This window comes from Lipotes vexillifer, unplaced genomic scaffold, assembly GCF_000442215.2.
Source record: "Lipotes vexillifer unplaced genomic scaffold, Lipotes_vexillifer_v1.1 scaffold809, whole genome shotgun sequence".
NCBI classification, from domain to species: Eukaryota; Metazoa; Chordata; class Mammalia; order Artiodactyla; family Lipotidae; genus Lipotes; species Lipotes vexillifer.
Window position 1 is genome coordinate 2,784,606 of NW_006788521.1, and position 10,813 is coordinate 2,795,418.

General features: G+C 40.9%; 1 pseudogene; it reads right to left on the reverse strand.

The window, feature by feature from the left end:
- Positions 1-9,323: 9,323 nt before the first annotated feature.
- On the reverse strand, positions 9,324-9,909 carry LOC103075661 (molybdopterin synthase catalytic subunit pseudogene; annotated as a pseudogene).
- Positions 9,910-10,813: the final 904 nt, after the last annotated feature.

The following is a 10,813-nucleotide window of genomic DNA, read 5'->3' on the forward strand; positions in this document are numbered from 1 at the left end:
CACAGACACTAGCCACAGCCCTACTCATGTGCACACTATTTATTTTATTTATGTAATTCATCCAAGATCCTTTCAGTGATATTCAATTTTATAAGCACTCTTCCCTCCAGTATCAGATATGAACAGACCAGTTTGAGCCTGGATTTGGGGTTCAAGTTTTGTAATCTTGAATTCATCTCCTCTCCTCTCTTAGCCTCAGAGTTGATAAAAATGAAGCTTAGACATAAAAAAGAATGAAATAATGCCATTTGCAGCAACATGGATGGACCTAGAGATTATCATGCTAAGTGAAGTAGGTCAGACAGAGAAAGACAAATATGGTATCACTTATATGTGGAACCTAAAAAAGAATGATACAAGTGAACTTATTTACAAAGCAGAAACGGACTCACAGACATAGAAAACAATCTTATGGTTACCAAGGCGGGATGTGGGGGGGAATAAATTAGGAGTTTGGGATTAACTACTACTACTACTACTAATGGATAAATAGCAATGACCTACTGTATAGCACAGGGGACTATATTTAATATCTTGCAATAACCTATAATGGAAAAGAATCTGAAAAAAATGTATATGTATATGTATGTGTATATATATATATATATACATCACTGTGTTGTATACCTGAAACTAACATGACATTGTAAATGAACTATACTTCAATTAAAAAAATGAGGCTTAGAGAGACAATGGTGGTTTGCCAAAATCAAACAAGAGGTTAATATAGAGCTGGGTTCAGAGTCTAGTCTCTTTGAAACCCTAGGACGAAAAACAAAACAAACGAAAACCCTCCTGGGTGGCCATGATGAATCTTCCCCAGTCCCTGTCCTTGCCCACTTTTTCTAGCTCAAGTAGATGTTTAATCTGGTGCAAAGTCCCAGCGCCATCCTTTAAGACCAGGGCTCTTCCCATCTCACCGGGCTCCTCCTCCACCACATCTCCTTACTTGCCCTTTTTTTCCAAACAACTCTCTGGCTTTTCTCTTACTTTGTCCTGACCTGCCCTCACCTCTCTCTCCCAACCATTCACTAGGTGGCTCCTCATGTGCCACCTCTTCAGGGAAGCTGTCCCTTTCCTGTACCAGGTGATTGATTTGTTTGTTTTCTGGACTAGACTAGAAGTTTCTTGGTGCCAGGAAAGGGTCTGGGTTTGCCACTGTGTTCACCAGCACTTACTGCAGGGCCTGGCCAAAAGCACCTCCTGGGTAAATGTGTGCTAAACAGACAGATAGTTGGATGAATGAAAAGGAATGGAGGGCACTTGCTGATCACCTTGAATGAGGATTTGTTTGCAAATCAACAGTCAAATTATTTAAAAACCCATCGCCACAGAGAGCTAGGGAAATGAAACAAGAATGACAGGCAAAATGGCTTCTAAGGATAAGAGCCTCAGGGTCTTATTTTCACACCAGCCTTAGCTTATTTTGTTTATTCAGAATTTTTTAATTTCCATGTAAATCACATTCCCTGATATCATATGGCTTTGACACTATGTCTTCCTGTCTTTTGATTAAAAAAATAAATACTATGGTTAGTGAGCTCCTAGATTTAACATGCTGCTATTATTAAGAGCTACTGTTTACTAGAGCTTTCTGTGTCAGGGAGTGTGTGGAGTGCCTGACACCTGATATCTAATTAAATCCTCACTGGTCAGTGCTATTTCCCTCATTTTGCAGGTGAGGAGGTAAGTCCAGAGAGGTTAACTATTCGTGGTCATCCAAGAAATTAGCAATGAAGCTGGGATTTGAACCCACGGCAGACCTTTTTGTTCTCCAATTCTTGTCTCCCCAATTTACAAAGTGGTTCCACGTTCATCATCTCAATGGCTCCTTGAAGCCACTCATGAATGAAGGAAACAGGGTTCCCTAATCCCCTGTGGAAGGTGAGGGAGTTAATGACATACTTAGGACTTCAACCTAGTCCAGCAGACCCTGTGCTCAGCTTTTGCCAGGGGTGTGACTGTGGACAATATGTTTTCCCTCTCCAAGTCACAGGGTCCTCATCTGTAAAATGGGAATGAGGGTTTTTTTCCTTCCCCTGACACCAGATATGTGGTGTGTTTTCCAACACCCCTTGTCCAGCTCTCTGACACCAACTAGGTGTCCTGCAATTCAGTTCAATTCTAACATCGATACCCGGAGCTACTGTCAGACTTCACAGATTAAAGACTCAGTCCCACAAGACTGCCCTCACTTCACAAGTAGTGGGTCCCCAGGTTATGTGCCAGGCTTGGCTACACAGTCAGGGTTTCCCACAACCCCTCTCCTCCGGTTCAATAATTTGCAAGAACAATTCACAGAACTTCAGAGAATGCTATACTTACTATTGCAGTTTATTACGAAGGATATAAATGAACAGCCAGATGAGGAGGTACATAGCATGAGATCCCAGAGCCCCGAGTAGAGGAGATTCTGTTCCCATGGAGTGGGAGTGCACCATGACCCAAGCACCTTGATGTGTTCCTCAACCCAGAAGCTCTCTGAACTCATCTTTTAGGGTTTTTTTTTTTTTTAATATAATGGAGGCTTCATTACATGTGATTGATTGTATACAATCATACAAATCATTGGCCAGTGGTGACTGAACTCAGTCTCCATCCTATCTCCCCACCCCCGCCCTCCACCATTCCCTCCCAGGTCAGGGGTGGGAAGGTAGGGCTGAAAGTTTCAACCCTCTAATCAAGTCTTGATCTTTTGGGTAACCAGCCCTCATCCTGAAGCTATTGGGAAGTCTCATGAGTGACCTCATTAGCATACACTGGGTATGGTTGAAAGAAACTTATAGGGAGTAACAAAAGACACTCCTGTCACCCCTATCACTCAGGAAATTCCAAAGGTTTGAGGAGCTCTGTGCCAAGGACTAGAGGCAAAGACCAAATATATATTTATGATTATACTTCAGGGAATAATCAGGGAACCTACCTGCAGGGTTGCTGGAGGAATGGAATGAGATAATGGAGATAAAGCAGAGAGCACACACAGTTTGTCTGCAGGAAGCCCAAACCTTTCAGGCAAAGGGAAAGCAGACTGAAGCTGAGGCTGGAATGGGTGGAACTGAGGTGGAGCCAGAGCAGGCGGGAGTAGGGCAGCCAGGATGGTTGGCTGAACCTCCACAGGCTTCTTGGTGATCTCAGGCTGAGATCCATACCGTTAGCTGAGAGAGGTTAGAGCTGAGAGAATGACTAAATCCAAGCTGCTTGGATCCCAGCCTCTCAAAAGCTCCTGCCTCTTCCTCCTGCTTTCCCAGTCCCACCTACACACGTGCGCGCGTGTACACAGCCCCACATACACACGTACACACATTCCTGGGACTCATACACTCTGTCCCAGGAATCAGCCCATTACTTCTTCCAACAGTTAACACCAGTAGCCTCCTAAGCAGCTCTCAGGGTCACTTACCCATTCATTCACTCATTCCTTCCTTCCTTCAGTCATTCAAGCATTTCCCAAGGTTTTGGTGCCCTGTGCTGGCCTCACTGAGCTGAATAAATCATGCTTCCCTTCCCAGTAAAGGAGCTCCCCCATCAATCTAGCCAGCTCTCAGATGCTTTTTCAGGGGCATACCCTGTCTCTAGATATCCTTCCACCTTGCTGCCCTCATGAAATTCTATCATTGGCATCCTGTTTCTTATCCCTAAAATATTTTAAAATTACTATTCAAATGATGTTGAATAATATTATTAATATGATACTCATCACCTATTGCCTGAAGTTTCAGCTTTCATTTCTCTGAGAATACCACTAAACTTATAGAGTTGGTTTTGCTGGAAGACAGTGTAACAAAGTGGTTAAGGGCTTGGACTTTGGGGCTGGCATAGACCACCTGGGTCTGGGTCATGCCTGTATGTCTCATCAACTGTGAGACCTGAAGCGTGGTACTTAACCTCTACAAACCTCCATTTTCTTATCTGGAAAAGAGGGATTATAATACCTAATCCAAAGAGTCATAAGAACTAAGTGGAAAAATGTTTATAAAGTGCTTAGCATTTAATGTATGTTGATAATTATAGCGGTAGTCAGATTGTGTACACATCTCCATCACCTACTTTCTCTGCTTTACTTCATTTCATAAACCTTTTCTATCTTGTTACTCATTGTTCATACTTATTATTTTGAATGGCTACAGAATGTTTCATCAAGCTTCATTATAATTAACTTAGTCATTTTCTTATTGCTGGATATTTAGGTTATTTTCAGTTTTTTCCTAGTATAAATAATGCTGTGGTTAATATTTTGGAATATAAAATCTTTTTTAAAAATAGTAAAACGAATTTAGTTCAACATATTTTCGTCTCAACCCTGAGTAAAATTTTGTGGAAAATACCCTGGATCCAAAGATGGCTCAGCCCTGGTCCCTTCCTTTAGGGAGCTCATGATCTTGAGTGGAGAGAAGCCTTGGACATACCTCCTGTCAGTTATATAAGGCAGGGAGTGCTGAGAGCTTTCAGAGAGAGGAATAGAATGCAAATGCGTGAAGTGAAAGGGATCCATTACTGTGCAGGAAGTATTTGTGGTGATCAGAGATCGGTGCATCTAAACAAACAAAATTGATGCCTATGTCATCAATTTCCAGTGTGAAAGGGAAAAGAGCCTTAGGTTGGAATCAGAAGCCTGGGGTGGGCATCTGGTTTCTGCTCTTGATGTTCCATGACTATGAGTGAGTTCTTCCCCGTCCCGTAGGGTGTCATTTTCCTCATCAGTAAAATGAGGCTGTTGGGCAAGATCATTTGTAAGGTGTCCCATGGGCAATTGCATCTGGGAAATCTGCTAAGGTTAAATATGTTTCCCTTTAAAAGAAACAAGCGTGGTTTTGGCAATGGTAAATACATAATTATTGCAGTTTTCTTTGAGAAAATCTTCCGGAGCGTGGAGCGGGGGAGAAGAGAAGAGGGTTTAATTAAGGCAATTTTAGAGGAGCAGGAAGACAAAGACCACACCCTTTTTCATCCTGTGAAAGAGCATCTTGAGCATCTTGGGTGCACGGGCAATTCATCTCTGAATCTTCAATAGTCTTGCAGTTTCCTCCGTGTAGCTGGTACCCAGGAAATATTTGAATGTGCCTGAGCGACTGTGGCCAGCTAATCTGAATGCGTCCCTAATGTGCACACCTTTGTGTCTGGGTCGGGCCGTTGTAATGGACCCCTGTCAGAGTATTCACAGGAAGGTGGAACTGCGGGGGAGGGTAACTCCGGCATATTGAGGAACTTCTATGAGCTGGGTGCAGTGCTACACATTTACTTTTTAAATAACAGCTTTATTGAGATATAATTCACATACCATACCATTCACCCACTTAAGGCACACTTCAGTGTTTTTTAGTATATTCGCAGAGGTGTGCAAGCATCATTGCAGTCAACATTAGAGCATTTTTATCACTTTCCTTAAACCCCGTGCCTCTTAGTAGTCTCTCCCCATTCCTCCTCAACTCCATCCTCTTCTTCCACATCCCCACGCCTAAGCTTAGGCAACCATAGTCTAACTGATAGATTTTTGTATTCTGGACATTTCATATAAATGAAATCATACAATATATGGCCCTTTGTGGACGGCTTCTTTCACTCAGCATACTGGAATGTTTTCAAGATTCATCCATGCTGTAGCATGAGTCAGCACTTAATTTCTTTTTATTGCTGAACAATATCCTATTGTATGGATATACCATGTTTTATTGATCCATTCATCAGTTGATGGACCTTTGGATTCTTTCTACTTTTTGGCTAATATGAATAATGCTGCTATGAACGTTCATGTACAGGTTTTTGTGTGGACACGTTTTCACTTCTCTGGGGTATATACCTAGGAATGAAATCATTGGATCGCATGGTAACTCTAGGTTACCATTTTTGAGAAAGTGCCAGACTATTTCCAAAGTGGCTGTACCATCTTACATTCACATCAGCAGTATATGAGAGTTCTAATTTTTCCACATTCTTGCCAACGGCTGTGTAGTGGATTGAAAGGGAGCCCCCAAAATGTATGTCCATGTCCTAATCCCTGGAACTTGTGAATGTGACCTTATTTGGTAAAAGAGTCTTTGCAGATTTAATTAACTCCAAGAGTTTGAGATCTGCCCTAAATCCAATGACAAATGCCCTTATGAAAGACACACAGAGGAGAGACACAAAGAGAAGAGGAGAAGCCCATGTGAAGGAGACAGAGACTGGAGTGAGTAGCCACAAGCCAAGGAATACCAACAGCCAGCAGAAGAGGCAACAAACGGATTCAGATTTCCCTAAAGCCTCTGGAGGGAGAATGACCTTACCAACACCTTGATTTTGGACTTCTAACTTCCAGAATTGTAACCATCTCCTTACAGGCCTCCTATCTCCAGCTTCTGCCCCCTCCAGCCCGCCCCCGACACCAGCAGCCAGAGGAACTTTCCTAAAGCACAGCTCTGATTATGCTACGTCCCACCTCAAAAACATGAAATGACAGCTTACTGCTCACATGACAAAGTTTAAACTGTAAGCCTGGCATTCAAAGCCATCCCTGATCTGGCTCCTTTATCTCTCTCCAAGCTCATTTCCTTCTTCCACCCTTCACACATCTTTTGCTCCAATCAAACAGAACTACTCACTCTTCACTCTTCCACAGATGTACACCTTGTCTTTGCTCTTTTTTTTTTTTTTTTTTTTTTTTTTGGCCGTGCTGTGCAGCTTGTGGCATCTCAGTTCTCCAACCAGGGATCGAACCCATGCCCCCTGCAGTGGAAGCATGGAGTCCTAACCACTGGACCACCAGGGAATTCCCTGCCTTTGCTCTTATTATCCCTTCTTCCCGGATTGTCCTTCTCACAGCATCTTTGTGGACTGAAGTCTTTCTGCTCTTCATGACTTGGCTCAGATGTCATCCCTCCATAAAGTCATCTCTTTTCTCCCAATTGGAAGTGATCTTTATTGCATTGTGTGTCTATCCTTGATTTCCTCACCTGCAGGGCCAGGGCTGCAGCAGTACACATCTCTGGGGATGGGGGCATTCACTTCATAGTCTATGAGGTTGGTGTTCCTTAGGGTTGTACAGTAAAAACCACCTGTGTAGCCTTATATGGTCACTTGGGGTAGGTTTATGTTATCCACGGGAGTCTAGAGGGATGGTCTTATGAGCTTTTCAAGCACTTTTGCAAAATTTATTAGCTCGCAAACATGAAAAGAAAACTGTAGATCTGAAATTAAGTATAAGTTCTAAAGAAAAATTACTTACTTTACAGTAAAACATTTTTACACTAAAATGTAAAATGTTTACGCTAAAAATTGTTTTTACAGTACAAAATTTTAAAATTTAACTGGCGGGATACAGCTTCCAAAGAAAAAGTAATTAAAGTTGGTGATGATGATGATGATTGATGATAGGTAACATTTATTGAGTGCTTACATGTACTAGACACTATTCTAAATACTTTACACATTTTAAACTAATTTACCCCTTATGGCATTTTTATGAAGTTGTGCTATTATCACCATTTCAAAGATATGGAAACTTAGGTATAGCCTATGAATGTCTTAAAATGGCCCTGCTTGCCTGCATCATCCTCTAAGTTCTAGAGCAGAGGGGCCATGAATGCCTCAGCGCTGTGTTCGGCTCAGGCCGTGGCATAGAAGAGGTGCTCAGGGGCTTTAAAATGAAGGTACGAATGAATCATTGAGTTGAAGGTCTTCCACAGCATCTTAGATGTGTGATGTACATCTTTATGGGATACATTGCCTTACCTTATAGTTTTTTTTGTTGTTGTTCTTATCTCTATTACTAGGCTCCATGGAGACCTGGAGCATCATTCTGGATATGGGTCTATCGGTTGTCCTGCAGAAGCGGGCATCTGCTGTTTTTAACATAGATATTCTACGCAAATAATGAGCAAAAGAGAACAGGGGTGGCTACATTATTATTGGACAAAATAGATTAAATTATAATTATACATGTGAAATAATTATCCCAATCAAACTAACATATCCATCACCTCCCATAGTTACCATTTTGTGTGGGTGGTGAGAACACTTGGGATTTACTTTCTTAGCAAAATTCAAGTATATAATATGTTATTATTAACGACAGACACCATACTGTACATTAGGTTTCCAGAACTTATTCATCTTATAACTGAAAGTTTGTACCCTTTGATGGATATCTCTCCACCATTCGACTCTCTGTTGCTGTGAGTTCTACTTGTTTTTGTTTGTTTGTTTTTCAGGTTCCACATGTAAGTAAGATCATGTGATATTTGTCTCTCTGTGTCTGTGGCTTATTTTACTCAGCATAATGTCCTTCAGGTTTATCCATGTTATTGCAAGTGGCAGGATTTTCTTTCTTTTTTTTTCAAGGCTGAATAATATGCCATAGTATGTATGTACCACATTTCTTTACCAATTTATCTGTTGATGGACTCAGGTTGTTTCCATACCTTGGCTATTGTGAATAATGCTTCAATGAACACCAGAGTGCAGATATCTCTATGAGGTAGTGATTCTATTCACTTCAGATATGTATCCAGAAGTGGGATTGCTGGGTCATATGATAGTTCTATTTTTAATTTTTTGAGGAACCTTCACACTGTTCTCCATAGTGGCTGCACCAATTTGCATTCCCACCAACAGGGCACAAGAGTTCGGTTTCCTCCACATCCTCGCCAACACTTGTTATCTCTTGACTTTTAGATGATAGCCATCCTACAGGTGTGGTTTTGATTTGCATTTCCCTGATGGTTAGTGATGTTGAGCATCTTTCCATATACCTATTGGCCATCTGTATGTCTTTTTTGGAGAAATGTCTATTGAGGTCCTTTGCTCATTTTAAAAATCAGGTTATTTGCTCTTTTGCTGTTGAGTTGTATGAATTCTTTTTTTTTTTAACTTTTAAAATCATGTTTATTTATCTTATTTTAAAAATATATAAATTCTAAAAATATACCATACCAAGCGTATCCAATAAGGACTTTTTATACCTTCCAGTTCTGCCTACATTCTCAAAACACATCCCTGACAACAATGATATCACTGAGCATAGGGGTAGGGGGTTGGGGACAGTCACTGAGGAGGGGCCACACCTCAGTGTAAGTCAAGTTACAGTTAGAACTTAGTCATAGAATAATATGTCTAACACAGGCATCTTTCCTTACATTTAAGTTATTCTTCCCTTTTTTCCCTAAAGCCTTTCTTTCCTCTATAAGCCCTCATCCTAAGCACTCATTTATTTTGCTTTTTTTTCTCTCTTTTGTTCCACTGGTGTATCATAAAAGATTACGTTCAGTAAACTATCTTCTGGAGAAGAAAAATCAAAACATGATCAAAGATAAGAATTTACCAAGTTTAAATTTTAGGACTCTAAAAACCTAAGTGGTTTAATCATCAGTTGCCAAAAAGCATTCTTTGTTTCTTTTCCAAGATGATGATTATTCTTCATACATTTCCCTTTTCCATATGGGTACCTTGGCTTTTAAAGTATCAATGGCATAGCTCACGGCTTCGAGGGATGCAGCCCTATGGGCTGAGGACACAGCATAATGATTGCTTCTGACACTGGAACTAAGCCAAATCGATGGAACACTGCTATGTGTTTGGCCATTTCTGCCTAATGTCACTACACATTTTTCTGACTTCATTTTCTGCCATTAGTAGATATGCTTCATATTCTAAGCTAATGACTTTTTTCCCTTCGAAGTTATTCCTTGTAGTTCCTACAAATGGGGGTATTGCACCACAGAGTGGAGAAATCACCAGCTGTGAGCCTTCATCTACTGAAAGTTTCTCGGATGTGAATTTTATTATATCTTTAGATTTCGCTTCAACTTCATTTATATCCTTCTCAGGTGGCTCCAAAGCACTATCCTCCACTAACCGGGGGCGGGGGGGGGGCGGGGATAATGGCAATTTCGTCTCCTGAGTGAAGCAGGAGGAGCTGATCTCCAAGCTCGACATATTCTTCAGGAACAGCAAATATCACCTGATTTCTGACATCAGTCAATCCAGAATGGTGCGTTTCTATCTCATTCCACAGCTGCAATGCTTTTATTTCTTGTGGCACAGAAATGGCCTCTGAACGAATTCCTGTTACTTCAGCACTTTTTGCAAAATACAACACTTCCACCTGGCACTGTGGCACCATCCCGCCAGGGAACCCTAGCCCGGTATCCCCGAATTCTTTATATATTTGGAGTATTAACTCTTTATCAGATATATGGTTTGCAAATATTTTCTCCCATTCCATAGGTTGCCTTTTCATTTTGTTGATTGTTTCCTTTGCTGTGCAGAAACTTATGAGTTTGATGTAGTCTCATTTGTTATTTTTGTTTTTGGAGATAAAATAGATTTTAAGCAAAAAGTTTACAAGAGACAAAGAAGGACAATATATATTGATAAAAATTTAATCCATCAATAAGTGTTAAATTAGGTAACAACTATAAACATATATACACCTGAAAATAGAGTCCCAAAATATATGAAGCAAAAATGGATAGACTTGAGGGGAGAAAGAGACAATTCTACAGTAATAGTTGGAGACTAGTTGTATTTGGAATATCATTCTTCTCCAACTAGTTCAGGCAATTCAAGTTTGAAGAAAGAGAGTTAATTGCAGAGCAATGAGTCACCATGGCTTTCAGAGACAGGATGAGTGGGGAATAAAGGCAAATTCAGAATAAGTGGATGGATGTTGCAGCACACCTCTGAAGTTGAGAGCATGACAGTTCAACTGGTGTACAATCACGAGTTTGAAAACAAATTGCTATATTCACATCACTGGTAGCGGGCACGGGGAATAGCACCTCATCCATAGCAGCTTGGGGACTGACCGGAATTTCTTTGGCTGGTAGCTGCTCTCATT